Source organism: Melospiza georgiana, chromosome 8 (assembly GCF_028018845.1).
Source record: "Melospiza georgiana isolate bMelGeo1 chromosome 8, bMelGeo1.pri, whole genome shotgun sequence".
NCBI classification, from domain to species: domain Eukaryota; kingdom Metazoa; phylum Chordata; class Aves; order Passeriformes; family Passerellidae; genus Melospiza; species Melospiza georgiana.
This window is the reverse complement of record NC_080437.1, coordinates 5580894-5603796: the sequence shown is the minus strand read 5'-3', so window position 1 is coordinate 5603796 and position 22903 is coordinate 5580894. Positions and strand designations below refer to the sequence as shown.

Genomic DNA, 22903 nt, shown 5'->3' with positions numbered 1-22903 from the left:
GCTTCCCCCAGTCACTGTGACCTCTGCTCCTTGGCCAGCCTCGTCCAAAAAAAGCAGTGAGCAGCACTATTCCTGTGTCTCACAATCCTGGCTGTGTTATAGCCCTCAGTCTTCTCCCATTTGATCATCAACCCAAGTAACAAATCCATCATTTAGCTGTTTAGCTTCCCTGCCTACCCCCAAGCTCAGCACACATTGATGGGACTCCCATAAGCTGAAAAATGTCCCTTCCTACAGCTTTGGGGGCCAGTGGCCCTCAGTTTGATCTGCTGCTTGCTTTGTTCCAACTGGCATTTCCTTGTCAAATACAAACTGAATTTCTCTATTCCAAGTCTACTCCAGTGTATACATGTTTGATCTGCTGCTTCTTTTGTTCCCCCTGCTATGGCACCTGGCATTTCCTTGTAAAACACAAGCTGAATTTTCCAAATTTATTCCAGAGTGCACATGAAGGCAAAGTGGAGATGCCCCTCGACATACAGATGAGAAAAAATCACTTCTCTCTGGGGGTATCATCCCTCCTGCTTGTCCAAAGATACCCCCCTGGAGACCTCACTTTGCATTTGTGCTGCCCTAAGCCCTTGTTCTCCCTCTGTGTCACAGTTTCAATTTGATTCCTGAGCTCCCTGTTGGGCTTTGTTTGGAGAGTTCTCCCCCTCCTTCTTTATTTTAATCCATAAACCTACACATCCATAGCTCCAAAAATAAGAAGTCACAGCAGAAAAAGGCCTCCAACACAGCAAAAAAAAAAAAAAAAAAAAAAAAATTAAGCACATTATCAATACAAAAGCACTTTCAAACATAGAAATTCAAAACTCCAACAGCACCAAGCAAGAGCAGTAATTAATTTTTTTTTAAATGAGCCCAGGTGAATAGACAGGATGCGAGTGTCACCTGTGTGACAAGTCACAGCTGTTTGTTGGGGAAAAAGTGTCACAACTGCTCTCAACACTTCTGACTCAGTTGTGTTTTAGTTCCAGGTCCCAGGATTAACTGAGCTGGCCACATATCACAGCTCTCTCCCATCTCCAGCTTTTCTGTCCCTGCAACCCCTGTCTCACACCACAGCTCTGAGACTTTTAGCAGTGTCACAGCAGTGCTTTGCATGTGATAACACAGAGGAAACAGCTTCTTGTAGGCCATTCCAAGGGCAAGAATCAGCAGGAAAAGGCCACTGCAGGCAGCTTATGAAACACTGATACAAGAGAAGCAGGATCCTGCAGGTGAAAAGCACCGAGACAGGTTTTCATTGGGGAAAAAAGGAAGAAACCTGACATCAAGACAGCTCAAGTTTTACATCTTACCTAGATGAAGGTGGACATCCAATTATCTCCTTATTAAATACTCCACATTTATTTACAATGGTCACAATGGCAAATCTCTGGATTCAGGGTAACCATCCTCTGCCATGCACCCAAACTGCAGAATCATGGAATGGTTTGGGTTGGAGGAGACCTTAACCTCCCAACCCCCTGCCACACAAGCAGTCAGTAATTAAATAACAGGCCAAGGACTTTTCTTAAGCAATTTATGCTTAAATCATCACAGACTGTGCAGAAGACACAGGGAAAAAAAATTAAAAGTATGAGTTAATATGAGTTAATGTAGTCATGCTGCTTCCTGCCGCACACAGGCTTGTTTTTTTCCTGCAATTACAGAGGAGGGATTTTTGTTCCAGCACCACTTTCAGCTGCCACAAGCAGGCCATTGTTTGGATTTAGCCAGGCAGCAGCAGTCCCCATGCAAAGCCAGGGCAGCAGGATGGGCTGAAACACAGCAGAAGGGAATTCAGCCCCATTGGGATGAGAAGAGAGATTTGTATTAAATAAATACCTGCTTGGAGCAAAGCCAGAGGAAGCACATCAGAGGAATCCTGGGATACTTCCCAACATCCAGGTGCCCACATCAGGGATGCTGTGCATCAGGTGACAGCTCAGCAGCCTCTTCCCAGCACACATCTCCCAGGTCATGCCCCAAAGGAATCCAGGCAGCCCCAAACTGCTCAGACTACATCTCTGCCTCCTCCCCCGCACTCCAGGGCATCCTCTCCCATTGAAGAAGTGATTCCCCAGCCCTTGGACACACCAGAATGACTCATCCGGGTGCACTGGTGCCTTCACTCTGAAAACTCCTGCTCCTGAAATGCTGTGAGCTCATTGTAGCTGTGGCAACAGAAATGCAAATCCTGCCACGCTGAAAAACTTCACCACCGACTCCTCCACTACACGGGGACTGTGTGTGAGCAAAATCAGTTTTTTCTTCTTCCTCCCTGAGGATAAATTGGGTTTGTGAAAGCGGTGCCCTAAAGCAAAAATCCAATTGGCAGGGCAGAGTTAAACCAGACACACGTTGCTTTAGCTGTGCTTCAGTGCACACAGAAAACAGGCACAGAAGAGTTTGGAAACAGGGTACAAAACCAGGTTTGAGGTTTCTCACTGCAAGGGCTCTACTCACTGTTTACACCTGGTGAGGAGCTACTCCATTTGCAGCCCCAGCAAATACCATGGCTGGTTTAATACAGTAAAGTTACAGTGGATAGAAGACAGTGAGGAGAAAATGGCTTTCAGTTAATTGTTCCCTGGCAGGGTGGGCAGGCCCTGGCACAGCTGTGGCTGCCCCTGGATCCCTGGCAGTGCCCAAGGCCAGGCTGGATGGGGCTTGGAACCACCTGGGACAGTGGAAGGTGTCCCTGCTATGGCAGGGGGTTTAATAATAAGATGGGCTTTAATGTCCCTTCCAACCCAAACCATTTTATAATTCTATAATTAAATGATCCATTTTTCAAATAAAACCCCAGAACTCTAAAAAGTACCAGCATATCTGGATGCAAAACCATGAAATTTTCTTGGGGGATAAGTAGGATATTTCTAACAAAAATCCAGGCAGTAACTGCATACAGCAACCAGAGGTTAAAAACAACTGAGGGGGTGGTGAAGAAAGAGGAGGAAAAAAAAACCCAAAGAGCAAGCCTCACCTAACAAGTTGCCAGCAGCAAAACCTGTGTGAACTGCAAGACCCAGACTGCCAACGTAGGTGACAATTGTGAATCTTTGGTGAGAATTGTACCTCACTCGCAGGGCATCTACCTGTGGTTGGCAGAAACTTCTCAGACAAGCTTCACTATCCTGAATGGCAAACAAAGAGCAAACTCCCACTGATGCTTGGGTGGGGAACTGGGAGATTTCTGGGCTTGGTGTTGGTTTGGAGCCTTGGTGCTCTTTGTTCCCCTTTCAATTTGGGTTAGCGAGGGCAAACCCTTTGCAGGGAGTGAAAAAACCCTGCAAGCTCAGCTTCACCTGTGAGTGAGCAGAGGCAGTGCAATCCCACAGGCAGGTTATTCCATCTGGGAGCAAGGCAAAGGAGCTAAAAGCAGAGGAAAAGCAGAGTTACCATGGGATACCAGGATGCGTCACTTCTCTTGGCTCTCCTGGCGCCACGTGACGCCTCAGCCGCCAGCGAAGAACTCGGCAGATGGGATAGGGGAAAAAAAAAATATTAAAAGGTCCCTGGATGATAGCAAAGTTTAGGCTTTAAAATCTACTGCTTATGGCTACAGAAATAGAGGCAACAATATTTATCTATAAACCAAACTATCTGTCTATAAATCCATTGCCACGGAGCAGTAAATACACGCTTTCCCTTCCAGCAGTCGTCACCGTTTACACTTTTCAGCTGCCTGCAGTAAATTTAGTCCAGGCACATGCAGAAATAGCACCCCTGCCATCTCAGAGAGAGCTATCACTTGCCTTTCAGAGGAGGCAAAGCAGGTCAGTAGTTTCCACCTCGCTCATAAATACAGAAGCAGCCACTTGACAGCAACAGACACAAGCAGTCAGAGTTCAAGAGAGATCAGAAAAGGGATGAATCACTTGGAATTTACTCTCCAAGTTATCACACAGGTCATCAAGCTCATGCCTTGGGCTGGAGCCCTCTGAACTAAGAGTTCCTGTCAATTTTCAAGGCATGGCTGTTGGGAATGTGTGTGCAGCATGTCAGTGACCCCACACATGCTCACCCACGCTTGGGTTTCTACCCCACCCAGACCAGGATCAATTCCCATACAGCTCCTGCTCCAAGTCTTTCTTGTCTGCACAAAATCCTAGAGTAGCCCAGTGTTTGAGCATTTCTCCCCTCCTTTTACAGCAGCCAGTTTCTTTCTAAGCAGATCAAAACAGCTCTGATTCAAAGGACATTATTCCAACTCCATCCTCCTCCACCTCCCAAAGCCTCCTGACACCCACACGCTGCTGAACGTCAACATCTCCAGGGAAATTCAGTCCTTGCAGATGGCACCAAGCAGCCCCCTGGGTGTGGCAAAAAGCTCTGTGCAGCATCAGGAACCTTCACCCAGGCAATCCCAGCCTTCCAGCTCTACCCAAACACTGCAGCAGGCTGGGAGTGGAGTGTGCAGGGAGTGCCCCAGGGAAACCTGAGCATCACCCCAGCAGCAGCTGCCACCCCAACCCACCCGCTCCCAGCACACTCCAGACCGCAGGAATTTGGGAAAGAACACAGCCCAGCCAGCCAAGACAGCTGCTGCCATCATCTGTTCCTGAACACCAGCTTTCTGTCACCTGCATCACTTGCTATTCCTGCTTGCCTGTTTCCCATTACCCACCAAAAGCAGGAAATAGCCTGGAAGCCAAGAAATCCCACATTTCATCTGCTACTCCAGGTTGTAGCCCCTGTGTTACACAGCTACACAACAGCTGGGTGTTATTTCTGACCTGCTTACAAAAGGAAGCTTCAGGTTTCTGAAACAAAAAGTTGAACACAGCCAGTGCCACCTTTTCCAACAAGGGGCTGGGGCACAGCTGGGTGCACACAATGGGAGGGGACACCAGGTGCCCACTGAGCTCCTGCAGCCTCACACACCCTGGAATTCCTCCCAACTCTGCTTTAATACCTGTTCCCTGAGCCAGGAATCACTGTCCTCAACAGCTTTTAATAGGATGGGTTTGATCCAGCCTCCTTTGAACCTCTCACCTTCCAGCAACATGCTGGCCACCAGGAATACCACAGCACCAAAAGAAAAGCTTTCCCTTTCATAAGCTTGTTGCTTCCTTTGTTGTTTTGGTTTTTTGGGATTTCTTATGAGTGAGGAAGGCCTGGGTACAGTCATTTTCTTTGGAAGATGCAAAGCTCCCAATCTGCTTAACATTCCTCTCCTTGCTTCTTCCCCTCACCATCGTTTCTGCTCCATGCTAAAGAGACAAAGTTTATTTATCTCCTTTTCTACAACAGCTGTTCCATGCCTTTTGATCACCTTCATCATCCTTTGCTGAATCCTTTTCTTTTTGGAGATAGAGGATTCAGGACATGCAGAATCATGGAGAAAAAGGTCATTTTTAAAACTATTTTTTACAGTAGCTTGTTCTGTTATCCACTCCTTCAGTAATAATATCTATTAATTTACTACTTTGGCTTTGCAGCTATTTGCAGTGAAAAAAGCTCCCAATTCAGAAAAAAAGCCTCCCAAGAGCAGAACAAAACCCAAAACTAATAATGCTTTTGCTTTCTGTCAGCGTTGCAGAAAACAAGCATTAGGCTTCAGAGACAGGAAAGAGCCTGCAAAATGCAGGAACCTCTCAATATCTTGAAACAGAGGCTTCCAAAATTTTTCTTAAACCACAGCAGCAGAGCAAGGAATTAACCACATCCCTGGCTGTGCATGTGCCTTCCTCCCCTCAGCTGAAGAAGTTTTTTGGTAATAAAACATCAAATAAATACATATACACACACCTAGGTCACCTACATTTATTATTTCCTCGTGCAGCACCAGCAAAGTGACCCCTAAGGAGGTGCACAGAAAATGTCTTGGATTTTTATTAGTAACCAATTGCTGGTCTCCAGCCTCACTGACCTTGCAGCACCCACACCTGGGTTTCCTGTTTTCATGTGCACAGTGCCCACAGTTCTGTGCAATTAATATTCACAGTACACCCAGGGGAGAGCTGTAGCCTCAAACTCCTGCTGGGACACAGATCTTTTTTTTTTTTTGACTGTTTTCAGCATCTCAAACTCACAGGATGACAACACAGGATTGCTTTGAAGTGTCCATTTTCACCCCACCTCAAATTACCACAGAGAAGCAGATCCTGGCTGAGTATCAGAATTCTCCAGATAAAACTTAACAACCAGTGCATCCACATGGAAACAATGGGTTGGTTTTTGTAAACAAACAGAGAAGAGCTTCAGATTTAGCAAGACTTTTACAAGGATGGTGCCTCTTGCACAAGCAAGAAGCAGGACTCAAAACAAAAATTTGCTGTTTTTTTTAAAGTAGATTTTAAATTAAGTTCACTTATCTAAGTTTTTAGAGTTGCTTTTTGCAAGGCTGTGATGTAAAAACAAAGCTGCTCCTTGGGGCAATTTGTCAGATATTCCTACTGCAGAGTTCTGTATGCTGGAACACAAAGGAGGGATGAGAACAGGGATTTCACTGAAATGACCATCTAGGATCCCCCCTGGAGAAGAAAGAGAATAAACAGGTCCACAAAAAATAGACTCTTAAATATTCTGATGCCTCAGGTTTTAGCTGTTGTATTTTTCAGATTCTGTGCTGCTTTAGTGTGTGGGTCTGAGCTTTACACTAAGGGATGGTGAGCTCTGTGCACAGAGCAGGGAGACAAAACAATTCCTGCTCTAGCTGGGGACCAAGGACAAATGATCCAAACCTCAACCCAAGAGCACAAACAATGTGGGCTGGAGAGAGAAAAACAAGCAGGATGGGACTGCAATGACCTAAAGCTGGAATTGGACAATTAACTCCAATATGCAAATGGAGCAGAACTGATTAAAGTGGGAGATTTCATGACCACTCATCCATTTTGTGCCCATTCTGGTTCACCTTGGGTGCAGCCCTGGCTGGGCTCTTGTGCTGCCCAAGGTGGATCCATGGAGGAGATCCTTTTAATAAATCCCTGCTTTATTCTTTATTCTAGGTCAGCCTTCTCAAGGCATCAGTTCCTTGGAATTTCAGCAGCAATTTCTGCATGCAAAGGGTGCTCAGGCCTTGGCAGGGGCTGCCCAGGGAGCTTTGCAGTGCCCAGCCCTGCAGGTGTCCCAGGCAGGGCTGGAGGTGGCACTCAGAGCTCTGGGCTGGGCACAAGGTGGGCACTGGGCACACAGGGGTCTTTCCAGCCCTAATGATTTTATGAGTCCATAAATTTCAGGTTTCAAAAGAGCTCTCCCTTGCAAAATTCAAACCACATATCTGTGAGCTGTGAAAGAGCATTCTTCTGCTGGGGGCCACTCTTCAGGCAGTCAGGTTTTTGGGTGCTGTGTCCCCTTCTTTTTCCAGGATGTCACCTCTCTCTATCCCATTTTCCCTCTGTACAGGGACACCTTCCTGCCCTGCCCATGTCCTCAGGGGTTCTGAGCACAGAACTCATGTGCTGGCTCTGAGCAATCCTCACCAGGCACCAACACAACCTCGTGCTGAGTATAACCGGAGTGTAAGAAAAATCATTTAGAGAAACAGCAGCTCCAAGAGAGCTCCTTGCTTTATCTGCTCTGTAAACAGCTTTTAAACTGCCAGCTACAGCTAGGAGCTGGAGACAGAGGAGACATCCCTGCAGCTGCTGACAGGTGAGTTTATTGGAGCTTCAGCACGAGCATTTCAAGATGAAAGAGCACAAGGAGGGTGCTGAAAGACAACTGACAGCTTGAGGAGTACGCACTGGTTTTCAAATTGTTTCTGTGATGTAGGGTAATGCTTGTGATCACAGCATTCACCGCGAATTAGATCATCCATTTAGCAGCAAGTCTGCCTGATCAACTGTCTGGGGACTTCAAACACATCAGCAAAACTGCAGAGCTGGAGACACTGCCTTGCTATTGAGCTGCCTTCCCTGAGAAGCTTCATAGAGACCAAAACACAGGTGAGGAAATTGTAACAAAACATCCAGAGCAAGCTGGGGGCTGCCCCTGAGTTTGGGAAGCAGCAGCAGGATTTTTATTGGTAACCAATGCCCAGCAAGGCACTCCTGCTGGCACAGAGCACCAGGCACAAGCCTCAGCTCACCTGGATCAGCACCAGCACCCGAAAAACACCTGGAACTACACCATTAACATATCCTAATAATGACACAGCCTGTGTGCAAAGCCTGTCCCTCACCTTCCTGCCCCTCTGGATGTGCCACACACAGCTCAGGGAGCTCCCCAGCTTTCCAAGAAACTCCCAGCAAAGCTTGGGGAATTGAGTGATGTGTCAGTGAGGATGCTCCACAACGCAGGGAGCATGCTCTGGACAGGAGGATATTTAAACCTGCCTGGATGCAGCAGGGGTGCACACATCATTTGAACAGCTGGGACAGTCACACAGGACTCTGGTGACAGAGCAGACATCACCACAAAATCCTTCAGTGTGTTCAGATCAAATATTTCACCCACCCTTTGCTGTGTATTTATCCCTGCACAGCAAAATATGTGAGATGTAACTTTTTGTACATGAAAATCTGTCAAACAGCTGCTGACAGCCTTGCACTGCTCCCTGGCAATGGGGACAGCACAGGCCAGAAAAAACCCTTCCATTTCCATGCATCTTGCAAACACAGAGAGAAACATTTAGGGAGTGAACTGAAACAAAGCATCTTGTGCAAGAATCCCAATAAGTGCATTATCTGCTGAGCAATAAAACTGCAAAACCGTGGAGTCATTTTAAACAAGTGCATCTGTCATTGAGATAATGACCAAGTGAGTCAGTGCCTATCCAGTAAGAGATATTTAAAACAATCACAGAAAGGACCTTAAAGCTCATCCCATTCCCTGCCTGTCATGGGCAGGGACACCTTCCACTATGCTAGGATGCTCCAAATGTCCAACCTGGCCTTGGGCACTGCCAGGGATCCAGGGGCAGCCACAGCTGTGCCAGGGCCTGCCCACCCTGCCAGGGAACAATTCCTAATTCCCAATATCCCATCCAGCCCTGCCCTTTGGCACTGGGAAGCCATCCCCCCTTGTCACTCCATCTTCTAAAGGATCTCTCTCCACGTTTCCTGCAGCTCCTTCAGGCCACAATTTGGTCACCCCAGAGCTTCTCCTGTCCAGGTGAGCCCCCCCAGCTGTGCCAGCCTTTCCTCCCAGCAGAGCTGCTCCATCCCTCTGCCCATGCTGGTGCCTGCCCTGGGCTCTCCCTCCTGTGCTGGGGCAGCTCTGCAGGTGGGGTCTCACCTGAGCACAGGGCACAGGGTTTAATTCAACCCAGGAGCAGAACCTGTTCCACCCATCCAAGGAGTGAGGGAAAACACCTGATTAACACCCCAGCTGTCCCAAAAGGCACAAACCCAGGGGTGCTGCCCTCAGAGCAAGAGGCACCTTCAATCCCTCAGCGTGGTTTGAATCCAGCTCTGCTGATTGCAAAGCAAGCAGAGAGCAAAACAAGATCAGAGCTCAGCGAGACAGCGTGCCCCTCGTGAATCCAAATAAACAAGACATTTTGAACTATTTCCAGCATGACTTCAGCACAAAATAACATTTGCACATCAGTGTAATAGCTGATGTTTTAACTGCGTGCTGAGGGAGCAGTCACGCACTGCAGGCCCGGGTTCAGTGGTGCTGCTCAGCCTTCAAAGGAAGCAAAAAGAGCTGCAGAAAGAGCAGTGCTGCACTTGAAAGCCTTTCAGAAAGCACTAAATGTGTCTGTGCTCACTCTTGAACCCAAGGAGAACACAGCCCTGTCCCCACAAGCCTTGGGTGGATGATGAGGAGCTGGCATGGCTTGGAAAGAAAGTCTGCACTGCAGGCCATGGGTGGTTGGTTACTCAGTTAAAAGTAAAAATAATTTGGGTGTCACTTCTTAATTGGACAGTTTATCCCAGCTGAAACCTCCTGGGTTGCAGAGGCAGGCAGGAAAGGGAGCCAAAGGCAAGGGGCACCAGTCCAGAGGATGCAAGACAGGAGGGAAATCCCATTTTCCCTTTGAACCTGTGCAAGGACTGGGGACACACCCTCTCAGGAAATCCCATTACTGGGGGCCCTAAGCCATGAATCCGTTCCAGAGTCATTCAGAGGCAGCCCCAGGACAAAGGAACAGTCAGATGCTAATTCAGGCCACAAAGCTGGAGAGGGAACGTTCCCTCTTTGGATGAAGGATTCATCATCAGCAAGTACAACCCATTTTCATTAACTGCAGCCATTTCCTGCTGGCACATCCTTGCCATTTTCCTGGAAACACACAGCAGCAGCTACATGTCTGAAGGCAAATAAATTAGGAGACAAGAAGGAAATTATCTACAGCACCCAGAACAAGCCAAGCCACTGAATAAAGCAGCTAAAAAAATCTACCAAAACCCAACTTGATGGATCCAACAAATTAAACACAGGGTATATAAAATCTCTGCTCCAAAATTCCATTAAACCTTTAGTTTTGCAAAGATGTAATTGCCTGGAAGGCTGGGGATGCTCCATCCCTGGAAGTGTCCAAAGCCAGGCTGGATGGGGCCTGGAGCAACCTGGGATGGTGGAATCTGTCCCTGTTTGGACCAAAACCACCCAGGAACATCCTGCAACACCCTCTGAACATCCCCAGTTCTCTGGGATAGTTCTGATGAATGCATCTCAAGCTGTGTCGGGGAAAATATAGGTTGGATATTAGGAAGAAGTTTTTCACAGAAAGAGTGAGAAAACATTGTAATGGCCTGCTCAGGGAGGTGGTGGAGTCACCATCCCTGGATGTGTTTAAAAACAGACTGGATGTGACACCAGGGTTTAGTTGAGGTGTTTAGGGCTGGGCTGGATTTGATGCTCTCGAAGGTCTCTCCCAACCCAGTGATTCTGTGAGAAGTTGGGAGGAATCATCACACATTTAGGTTGGAAAAGATCTCCAAGAACACTGAGTCCAACTTCCTCAGTCAGCAGCAGCTTCAAGCTCAGGCTTGCAGCAAAACAAACCAAAGGTGTCACTTAAAAATGCCAATGTCACAATCAAAGTGTGACCTACAGAGGACACAGAAAACTCCACATGATTCATAAATTCCCCCCAAGGTGCTTTCATGTGCACACCCAGGAAACAGCCACCACTTCTGACAAAGATTATTTGAAATCCACAGGCTGGTGAGTTTTTGTGGCTGATGGATTTTTGAGTTTCTGGGAATTTTTTTGTCACCTGTTGCCCACTTTACTGGGAGATCTCACCACTGAGTGCTCTGCACTGGAATTTACTGTTAACCATTCCAACCCTTGCTGTATTCACACACAATTCTATTCCTGAGCAAACAACTTAAACAGGAATATTTTCAAAAGACTGCACATATGCTCCCTTCCCATGGAGCTAAATTTGGTAGGTATGGGCATACCTGGCTGTAACAAGCTGAAACAAAAATCACTGAGACACAGAAACAGTTCCAGGCACAAACCCCTGGCTTTCCACTGCTCTAAACAGTCCCTGTTACACTGTGATTACACAGCAAGCTGTGTTTGCTTTGCTCTCTGAGCCCAGGGTTTCTCCTTCATAGCCACTGAAATTCAAGTTTAAAACAGAATTCAGCAAGCAGCTCTGTCAAGCACATTCAGTGCCAAGCTGGAGGATGAGTATATTTATATAACAAAAGGCTTCCTGGATTATTTTAAGGCTCAACTTCTGCAAAGGGAACAATTGATGAAAGGGATGTTTTTCCTTTGTTTAAAAAAATAATACTCGTACCAAGAAAAAAAAAAGCCATTGAAGAGACAGCAGTGCCTTAAAATGCCACTGTGAGATCCCTGATCACAGCAGAGTCATCCACATGCTCTCTGACCCCACAAACACAGAACCTGGGCTATTACAGATTGAGATAAATACAGCAAAAACCAGAGGTCACAGACACCAAGGCAGCTGCAAGTGAGTATCTGCACATCAATGATGAGCTGTGTCACAGAATCCCACAATTATTGAGGCTGGAAAATCCCTGCCAACCCCTGGAGTCCCAGCTGTGCCCAGTGCCCACCTTGTGCCCAGCCCAGAGCACTGAGTGCCACCTCCAGCCCTGCCTGGGACACCTGCAGGGCTGGGCACTGCAAAGCTCCCTGGGCAGCCCCTGCCAAGGCCTGGAATGGAATTCCAAAATGGAATGATAGAACTGGGATTGTGGGTGAGGAGTTTGAATAGAAATGTGTGATATCACATGGTGGAAGAGTTAATAGTTTAAAGTTTTATGATACAGTAATGTATATAAACAAGATGGAGGTTTCAGGGCAGAGGCTGATCCTTCTTTACCTTCTTCTCCATGGGTTTGGGTGGTTTTGTGTAACTGGATAAAAAGTCCACATTGCAGGCCATGGGTGGTTGGTTATTGGGTTAAAAGTAAAAATAATTCAGGTGTCATTTCTTAATTGGACAGTTTATCCTTAAAAGGCCTTGCAGAGAGAGATGGAGCTCCATTTTTAGTTTGTTACAGTGAAGTTCTGTAGAACTCAGGGTTTGTGAGGCTGTGACATGGATAAGAACTAATTCACCCTTTGCATGCAGAAATTGCTGCTACTGTCCCAGCTGAGCCTCCCCTGGCCCAGCCTGAGGCCCTTTCCCCTTGTCCTGTCCCTGTTCCCTGGCAGCACAGCCCGACCCCCCCTGGCTGTCCCCTCCTGGCAGGGAGTTGTGCAGAGCCACAAGGGCCCCCTGAGCCTCCTTTGCTCCAGGCTCAGCCCCTTGCCAGCTCCCTCAGCCCCTCCTGGGGCTCCATTCCCTGCCCTGGACACGCTCCAGCCCCTCCATGTCCTTCCTGCATTGGGGACCAGAACTGGACACAACCCTGGGGGTCCCTCAGCAGGGCCAGCCCATGGGACAGTGACAGCCCTGGGCAAAGGAACAGCCCAAGAACACAGACCCAGCCACACCTGGATTGAATCTTTTCCCTTCAGCACAGAGCAGAGCAGCCTCCTCTGCACCTCTTGATGTCCAAGCCTGATTAAAGCTGCATTAAACTTTAAGTAATAGATGCCTGCATTATTCATCACTGCTGTGTATTGGATGCAGAGCAAACAGGAGCTGAATCAATGCAGTGACAGGAGATTCAGGTGTCTGCTCAAAGTATCTCCTGCTCCCAGCACTGATGCACTTGAGGAAGGGTGGGGAAAGTAGGAATTTTTCACAAGTGCTGTAAACCAAGCCTTGGTATTATTACAGTTTGTCCAGAACACTGACACAGAGGCAGCTTTCAGAGAGCAACAAGTACAAAAAACCTGCTCATCATTCACCTGACCTGTGACACACAAAAATATAATCTCCCTCTATTTTAGCAGCCTTGGTGTTTAGTCACAGCATTTTCCTCAGGATTTCTGGTGGTATTTCTTACAGATTCTGTGGGAAAGCCACTGAACATCTGAATTATGCAGCCTTTGAGATGCAGAATTGGGACAGCCACTGGAGAGGGGCAAACCCCAAATTTTCCAAAGACAAACATGCTCAGGGAGAATCCAGCTGGATTAGGAAGAATCACAACTGAAAGATGCTTTTTTGCTTTGTCTCCCACCACAACCTCTCACAATCAGCCAGTTAAGGCTCACGAATATTCCAGAACATTCTCAGGAAAAAGGGAAAAGGTTTCCCAACCAGGAATGGGAGGCATTAGAGACTTGGTTCACTCAAGGTGCTGGACACTGGGGCTGCACACAAACAAATATCAGCTTTTAGAACACTCTTCCTCAGAATCTGTACACCCAAAACTCCCCTTTTATTTTCTGATTCTCACTACACCTCCCCTCTACCTCTTCAGTCAGTCATGGAGCTTTCCAGCACGGATCAAACCCAACAAAACCATGACAAATCTTATGAGATGCCTTTCAGCAAATCCTCATGCAGCTTCAAAGGATTACTGAAAGACAAAAACACAACTACAAGCAGCAATAAAGGGCATCCACCCTGTTTATTCTCTCTTTTAGGGTCATTTATCCATGCCAAAGCCAAAGCTGGGAACAGAACACAGGTATTCCAGCCTTCATTCTGGCTCTCTACACAATCTATCACTCCACTTTCCACAGCCAGAAGGGCAAAGATTTCCTTACAAGCAGAGTTTTGGGAGCATTTATCCACAATCTACACCTTCAAGTTCTGCTCTTAGTCATCCTTCCCTGGAAGCAGGCAGAAGGCATTGATCTAAGGGATCTTTCAGCTTCCTTCCCTAAGATTTTACAATTTAATACCGGAGTTAGACAGTTTGTCAAATATCCAAAATGTCCATAACAAGGACTTGCCCCAACTCAGGTCACAGTAAACAAGGTGAACACACTTGAAAATGCAAAATGCAAGATGCCCTGACCTACCTGAAACTGCTTTTCTAGCCAGAGCACTGGATGCATCAGCTCAGAAACTCATTTGGAACAGGAGAGTGGAAGCTCAGACTTGCTGCTGGCAGCTTCTCACAGAGTCATGAGAGTCACTGTGAACAAAACAGCAAACAAATAAAAATAAGGACATTGAAGAGGTGGAGCTAACAGTAATTCTTCATTAAAGCATCAGGAGGTGAGCTCAAGGTCTAAGAGTTTGGATATACAGGGAAGCCATGGAATGGTTTGGGTTGGGAGGGACCTCAAAGCTCATCTCATTCCACTCCTGCCATGGCAGGGACACCTTCCACTGTCCCAGGTGGCTCCAAACTCCAGCCAGCCTGGCCTTGGGCATCTCCAGGGATAGAGCAGCTGCATTTTAAAAATAGTATTTCCCACAGGGCTCAGAAAGAGAGAATATCCTTGTGTCCAAACAGGCCTAGATGAGGTTTGGAGGATATCACCAAAGGGGTACAGCCAAGAGTGATACACTCTCCATCCTCAGAAGGCAAGAAAAGCCACCTTATTATTATAAATCCACAGTTCTTATAGAAACAATTGTGCACCTAAGACCTGATAGGCTTTTAGGAACTTCTCTCACACTCTTGGTGAACTATGAATAGCTGGAGAGCCATATCTATAAACAATGGTCACAGAAAGAGAGATCATAATTAAGTTTCCAACAGCTTCTACACAGCTAGCCATGATTTTCCTGGGAGAACCATGTCTCTCTCTGTTCAGAGGATATGGAATTACTACAGGAGAAGACCACCACCCTCAGAACAATGTGGGTTTCCCACTGCTGACCACCCTGCTACACCCAGAGCACCTTTTCTTAACTACAGGAGCAATCCAGAGAACTCATGGGATACACACTGCCAACGTGGAGCTCCAAGTAAAGAAATTAACCACAATGTTTGCTCTGAAGGGAGCTGCTCAAGTGACTCTGGAGCAAAGGAGGAAGGCTGGAAGCCTTTCCTGATAGTCTCCAAAATAACCAGAATCATTGAGGAGAGAGGGGAAGAAGCAAAGAGAAGCAAACTCAAAATGCTCATGGCCAAAATCCTCAGGTGGCAGCACCAGCGACCGGGTTTGTCCCCATCCCTGTGCCCAACAGCAGCACACAAACCACTCATCCTGCCCTGGCCTCCAAGGGAGACAAAACCAGGGTGGAGATCTGGAATAGAACCAGCCCTGTGCTGCACAGGGCTCCTCCAACTCAGCTTTCACTCTTAGATAAAGCAAAAGCAGAAGTCTCCCTGCTCCATTCACATTTCTTAGTGCAATTCATACATTTCCACTCAAACACAAGGTGGGGAGGAAGGGGAGGATGAATAAATCCAATTCTGCTTGTTGAAGCAGCACCAAACCCAAGGAGCTGTCTGCCAGATGGAAGCCTGGTAATTCTAATTTCTTGAGACTCCTTTTTAGCTGCATTTAGGATTGCTTGGAAATTTGCTTTGGAGTTTTCACACTGCCTCACCTTCAGTGAGTGCTGCAGGGATGGGGACACCAGGCACACAAACAGAGCCATGGAAAAGCCTTGCCAGCTCCTGCCCTGCCTGCTGTAGGACCATGAGAGGTGTCACCATCCCAGAAGATTCTTCTGTGCCACAGGCTGGAAATCAAACAGCTTTTGTCCATCTGGAGAGAGCCATGGAAAATACAGGGACAGAGCCATGGAAAATACAGGGACAGAACCATGGAAAAGGCAGGGACAGAGCCATGGAAAAGGCAGGGACAGAACCATGGAAAAGGCAGGGACAGAACCATGGAAAATCCAGAGAAAGCCTTTCCAGCCTCCTGCCCTGCCTGCTGTAGGATTATGAGAGGTGTCACCATCCCAGAAGATTTTTCTGTGCTACAAGCTGGAAGTCAAACAGCTTTTGTCCATCTGGACAGAGACATGGAAAATTCAGGGACAGAACCACAGAAAAGGCAGGGACAGAGCCATGGAAAATCCAGGGAAAGCCTTGCCAGCCTCTTGCCCTTGCCCTGCTTGCTGTAGGATCATGAGAGGTGTCACGATCCCAGAAGATTTTTCTGTGCTACAAGCTGGGAGTCAAACATGTTTTGTCTGTTTGGAGAGAGCCATGGGAAAGCCAGAGAAAGCCTTTCCAGCCTCCTGGCCTGCTTGCTGTAGGACCATGAGAGGTCTTACCCACACCAGGAATGTTTCCATGGGTAACTGGCCATTATCTCACCAGAGCAGCCCTCCCAGCCTTATCACACTCCCTTATCTGCAGAGCTGCTGAGCCCCCAAAGCCAGCCCAGGAGGAAGCTCCACACCCTGCCTGGCCCCTCTCCCAGCCATGACAGCTCTCACGGATCCCAGAGTGGTGCTCAGACACACACACATTTTTGATGAGCAAGCTGTGAATCAGCAGCATTTGCTGGGAGAACCCCGAGCTGCTCCCTCACAGCTGCAGCCTCTCCCTCTGCTCTCCCTGCAAGGACACGTCTCCTGCCACATCCACAATGATTTCTGGGCTGCTCAAAGGACAGGAGGAGAATGCACAGTGACAGTTTGGGAACTGGCAGCTATGCTGGCAGCAGGACTGCCTGGCAAGGTCTGATTAGAGCTCACACACAGCACTGCCCAACTCTACATTGCTGATACACTTTCCAGAAAACACAAGGGCTGTCTTCCCGAGATCAATGAGCCAAACCCCTCCCTCCCCTGAGGGACACCCTTCTGCTTGCAGAAGGTTCAGGGCCCTGTTTCCCTAAACTCAGTATCCCTGTGGAAACAGTGCAGCTCCTGGAGTTGCTAAGTGATGCTGAGCTGGGGAATATCTGCACATAAATGACAATTCTGTGCCACAGAATCAGAATTACTTAGGCTGGAAAAGCATCCTGCCCAATGCTATTTACAGAAAGGGTGATAAAGTTCTGGAATGGCAGAGCTTTATTCCTGGATGTGTTTAAAACCAGCACTGGGTGCCAGGGTTTAGTTGGGGTGTTGGGGCTGGGTTGGATTCGATGATCTTGGAGGTCTCTTCCAACCCAGTGATTCTGGGAACTTCTGCATCTATCATGACCATGCTCAGCTCTGGCTGTGCCACCCCTTGCTCTGACAGCAATGCTGTGGCATTTTTTTTATGCAGGAGCACCTGCTGAGAAGAAATGTAGGAGGTTTTGATGCTGTGAGCATTAATGAGTGAAATTAGCACCAGCCTCATTCTCTGTGTCACAGCAGAGCTCAGAACCACCAGGCAACAGGACCCAGACACCTGCAGAGCTCTGCTGCCTTATTCCCAGAAGATTCCCCATTTTCCAGCAGAGCCTGCAGCAGGCTCAGAGTGGGAGCTCCATCTCTGACTGATGCACCTGGAGATGTCACAGCCAGTGGAGAGCTGCAGGATTCTCATTAATATTCCAATCTTCCCCAGGTGAATGCCACCATCCTTACTATCCATGTGGAATTACAACCAAACCAGGATTTAGGAGAATTAAGTGGCCACATCTGAGTGCTGAGGGCCACTTTTGTAGACTTTACAGAACTCCTTGTGCTGCTCATCAGCAAAGCTCTGTAGCTGAGGATTCTCCTGTGTCTTTTACTTCCCACATCCACACAAGCAGCACTGTGGGAAAAAGAGCAAGAGAAGGCCCTTGTTTTATGTTATTATTCCATTTAACCAGCAGGGATCAGGAATGTCTGTGAGGGCTGAAGAAAGCTGCTTGTTGAAGGCACCCCCATGACTAGAGCAGCCTGGCACAGAGTATTTCCATATTTCACTGCTTTTTTTTTTTTGCACCATTTCACTGAAGTGCTCTTTAAAATACTCTGGAGAAATTCAGCCTAAATAGATCACTCATATAAGTTCACAACCCAGTTTGCTTGTGGATTGAAGAAATCAAATTAATTGATTTAGAGACAACGTAAGGGATTTTGAGAGGACGTTTAGCTGATGTCTAAGATGTCATTTTAATCCTGCTCACAGTTAATTCTTTGAGTGTAGGGAGCCAGTAAAATTTGTGGTGCAGCCCTTAGACAGAAAAACATCTCCACAGGCGTGCTAATCAGGGAACTATTTTGCAAATTGTTCCTAATCTACAGTTGCTTGTCTGTGCTCTCTTCCTGCAGAGACAATAAAATCATCCAGCTAATAGCAATGTGAAAGGGAAGGAATGATCCTCATTTGGTTTAAGTAGACAGATCTGCACTAGGGAACCACTAAATAGTGCAGTGATGAACTCAGGGAGGCAGCCCAGAAACATCCCTTCCATCTTTTGGGCATGGAAAGCTGCTAGGAGACCTGCCAGCATGAGGCAAACTCATTCCTAGTGTCCCAAAAAGTAAAAAAAAAAATTATTACTGCAATCAACAACAACATAATTATGTGAATTAGGAGGATTTGCTCATGGGATTATTTTTTTTTCTTAGTTCTTGCAGTATCATGGTGACCTGAATACACCCAACCTCTGCAGCAGGAGACTCTTTCCCTGTTTCCAAAATAATCATTTCTGTCCCCAGACCTCCTCCCCCACCTTATTGTTGCTCATCCCTCCAAAAAACACCTTCCAGGGCACATTCCTCCCCACAAACCTGGCCCCAGTGCTGCTATGACCCTTCTCACCCCTTAGGGAGCCAAGGAAATCTCAGCCCCACATGGATGCCTGGACAGTGAGAAGTGACTTGGTACACACACTGATTGATATTTTCAACTGTCCCCAAAGGGTGAGATGCTCAGAATTCCCCAGATTCACCCAAAAATACTTTGAAGGGAAAAGGAAAGATTGGTTAATGCTAAGAAAGCAAGTTATGGCTAGGTCAGAATACATTAATAACACAAAACACAGTGCAAGTGCTCACTGTTGAGGCCTTGTCAGGATGTGCACAGCCAGACCCAAGATAAAAATCCAGAATCTGATCATTTAGACATGTTAGGGATAGGGAATTCAGGGAATGCCCAGAATTATGGACTATAATGACATCAGAAAGTTTCCTGTTGTCCATCACCAACAGGAACCACCTCACATTGCTTATTCTACAGCTTTATTTTACCAATCAAACTGGTGTTTGGCATCTCATGAACCATTTTCTTGTGACTGTACCTATTCTGGTTTTGGAGGAGGATGAGATGAGAGCTGAGGACTCCATGACAAGCTTGGTCTACATGCTCCTGCTAAAGAGATGGAGACAGGAATGGTTCACCTTGACCTGTAGATAAAGTCAGAATTCCCACTGTACTTAAACCCATCACTTCACAGCCAAAAGCCTGTCAAGCTATCCACTGATTCAGAAATGAGCCACAGCAGTTTGAATTTAGCTCTTCCCACTCTGCAAGTGCCTTGAAACATCAGCACCTCAGACATAACCCACCTTTTAACAGGTAAGACATTGCAAAGACAGAAATCACAAAAATTCCTTCAGAAAAAGAGGTCCTCAAGGATCAGATCTCCAAGATTTTCAAGTTTTTAACACCAGAACAATCCCTAGGAGGATGAGACTTCCCTAAGTGGAACAGGACTCCTGCAGAGCAGGGGTGTGATGGTCTGGGAAGGAGGAGAGAGACCAGGATGGCTCCTGGGGCTTCCCTGCAGATCCCAAATGGAGGGTGGGCAGAGCACAGAGACAGAGCATTTACAGCCTGCAGAGACCACATCTCATTAGAGAATTTATGTTTTCCTCACACAACATAATCCAGCCTGTTCCTGCAATTCATATTGAAAAACCTGTTTATAGAAATTGTTCCCCAGCAAGGGTGAAAGGTCTGTGAAAGCCCCAGCTACAGGAAGTCCCTTTAAATTTAAATATTGGTACAAATAAAAAGTGTAAATACAAAGGTTTATAGCTGAATGTAATAAATAGAATATAATAATACTAACAATAACATTTAAAATATTATATTATTATATTTATATTATATAATATATAAATAATGTATAAATAACATATATTATATTATTTATTACATAATATATAATGTATATATTATCTATAAATAATATAAAATAATACAATATATATTTTTCCATCTTATTATATTTATTATTTTACTATATTTATTATTTTATTTATTAATACATTTTCTATTTTATTATATTTATTAATATATAGATATGTTGTGTTGTTATATTTATTAATATAATAATATCACTAGTATAATAATTATATTCTATTACATTACATTATATTACTATATAAGGTATACTATATAATGTATACTATATAATATATACTATATAATATATAGTAAAAAATAATAGTAATAATAGTAATGATAGTAATAGTAATAGTAATAGTAATAATAATAATAATAATAATAATAATAATAATAATAATAATATTGAGATAGATAAATGTAGTCACAGAGCAATATGAAAGGAGCAGGGCAGCAGCCCAGAGCTGCTGGCTGTTTTTCCAGCCCCAGCAGGGTTAAGAGCATTAGTGCAGACTCAGGGGAACATTTATAGCTGAATATAATAAATAGAATAATATAGATATTATAATAATATATAACATCAATAGAATAATATATAATTATATAGATAGTATAAATATAAATATAGAATATAGACAGATAAATGTAGTCACAGAGCAATATGAAAGGAGCAGAGCAGCAGCCCAGAGCTGCTGGCTGTTTCTCCAGCCCCAGCAGGGTTAAGAGCATTAGTGCAGACTCAGGGGGACAGGATCCTGAGCTGGGGACTGCCTCAATGTCCCCTTTGTGAGCCACCCCAGGCACAGAGCTTGCTCCAAGGACACATGGAGCACAGCCAACTCCACAATTCCGCAAGGATGCTGTGGTTCTCCTGGGCAGGGAGGTCAGGGGATGCTTTCAGGACAGCTAAAAACAACCTGTGCCATGAAGAACCCTGAGAGCTCCACTGAAATAGGAAAAAACACACCTGAACACAATGTGGCAAATACCTCACAATGAGCCCAAGCAGCTTCCAGTAATTAAAAGACCTTCTGAGTATAAAAAAATGTGCTGCTGGCGCTTAAAATTTATAAAGGAGGCTTCTCTGAGCTCTTAAAATATAATTCCATATGTGTGTCTCATCTAAAGTGAGGATTTTATCAATAATTGTATTGATATCAGTCCAGGCATGCAGCTATCCCTTGTTAACCTTTGTAATTCATCAAAACTCCACCAAAGAAAGGCTGGAAAATGGGAAAAGGGAAAGTATGGCCCCCATGGAAGGAGTCAGCACAGCCAAGACCACGGATGAATTTTTTGCAGATTCCCCTTGGGGCTGCAAACACTCAATGCAAAGTCAGGGTTTTGCCTCCCCTGTTACAAGCCTCAAAGTCAGTCACCCCAAGCTTTAGGGGTTTTTATTTCCTTTGTAGCCTCATAGTGCAACAGAAAACCACAAACAAGCAAAAGCACAGAGAAGAAGCAAAAATAAACCATGACCCAAACCCAAACCCTCAAAGCTGCTCAGCCTTAGCAGTTAAATCAACATTTCAGAGCAGCTAAACTGCCCCAACCAGACCAGGCTCTGCCTGAGGCCTTGGCTGCTTTCTGCTCCAGGAGCTTCCTGGATTTAGCAACTTTTTGGGAAATTTCTCATCCCAAGAGCTGCTCAGCTTCCCTCCACTCCCTGCAACTTGATCCCACTGAAACTGTGTATTCACAACACTCTCTAGCAAGGAGTCTGGCATGTCCCTAAGAGAGGAGTCTCGGTGCCACTGCCACTCCTTGGGATTCCAGTCCCTGCCTCATCCCACCTTTCCCAATCACAAGAATGCAAAAAAATAATTTTTTTCTGGCCATGTGGCTATGTTTAAATTGCTGCCTAACAAGCTGGGAGGGTTTGCTCTCTCACAGACAGCAGGTTGGGGAAAAACTCTTCCACCCTGCAAGTAGGAGAGACTTAGGAAGTTCTTTACTGTAAATCAGCAAATACCAGAAATGTGCTTCTCCTCTGGAAGCAAAGCAGATTTTAGCTCACTAGGTTCCTCCATGATTCCTAAGATGCCACATTATGGTTTTCCAGCACATTTCTAGCTGCTCCTAATTACTTACCCAGCAATATCCAGTGGAAATTTGGGGGAGAAAAGCTGACTGCAAACTGTTCCATAAAACAAAAAAATAATTTTTCACACAATAAATGGCTTGGAATGCGATATGCCAATCCAAATGAACATTTCAATCTGACATGTTGCCCCACTCCATCCCACTCCTGGCCATCAGCTCTGTTTGAGGTCCTTGTTCCCACTGCACTTTTCCCCATGGCTGCATTCCACTCCAAGGGTAAAGGTTGCCTGTAAGCACTTTGAACAGTATATGAAAAGCTTTGTTTATCCAAAAATATTTTAGCTCTGAGAAACATTAAAGCAAGATGTAGATTTCAGCATTTGCACAGCAAAGAACTGCAACTCCTACAGACAGAGCCAGAAACTTTTTTTTTTCCTTAAGGCTTTCCAGCTATGAAGGATTATTTTGTTAAAGCAAAGCCACAAACAAAAAGTGTCATCTTTTAGTAATGGGCTGCAAAGGGTTGTCACAGCAAGGCTGTAGTTTCTGTCTTGCTCACTTGTTCGGAGCAGATAATTGATCAAACAGCAGGAAAAACCTGAGGGTGCAGCAGGGAAACCCAAAACTTATGGGGTCTTCCCCAGTGAGCTGCTCTAGAGAACCACTATGAAAATAAAGGGAATTTCCCTGCAGCCTGGCCCACAATTTCCCTTACGGGAGTGAAATCCAGC

The 22903-nt window shown here is 45.9% G+C and overlaps 1 protein-coding gene across 2 annotated transcripts in view; it reads right to left on the bottom strand.

Annotated features, from left to right (window-relative positions):
- Positions 1-22903, bottom strand: part of SGMS1 (sphingomyelin synthase 1) — a 98277-nt gene that overhangs the window by 55071 nt on the left and 20303 nt on the right. The window contains exon 2 of one of the 2 annotated variants that reach the window (XM_058029584.1): positions 14239-14354. The gene's annotated coding sequence lies outside the window, so the exon portion shown is untranslated. Of the gene's footprint in view, positions 1-1833; positions 2042-14238; positions 14355-22903 lie in introns of those variants that run through there. The other variant, XM_058029586.1, reaches the window with a different exon arrangement.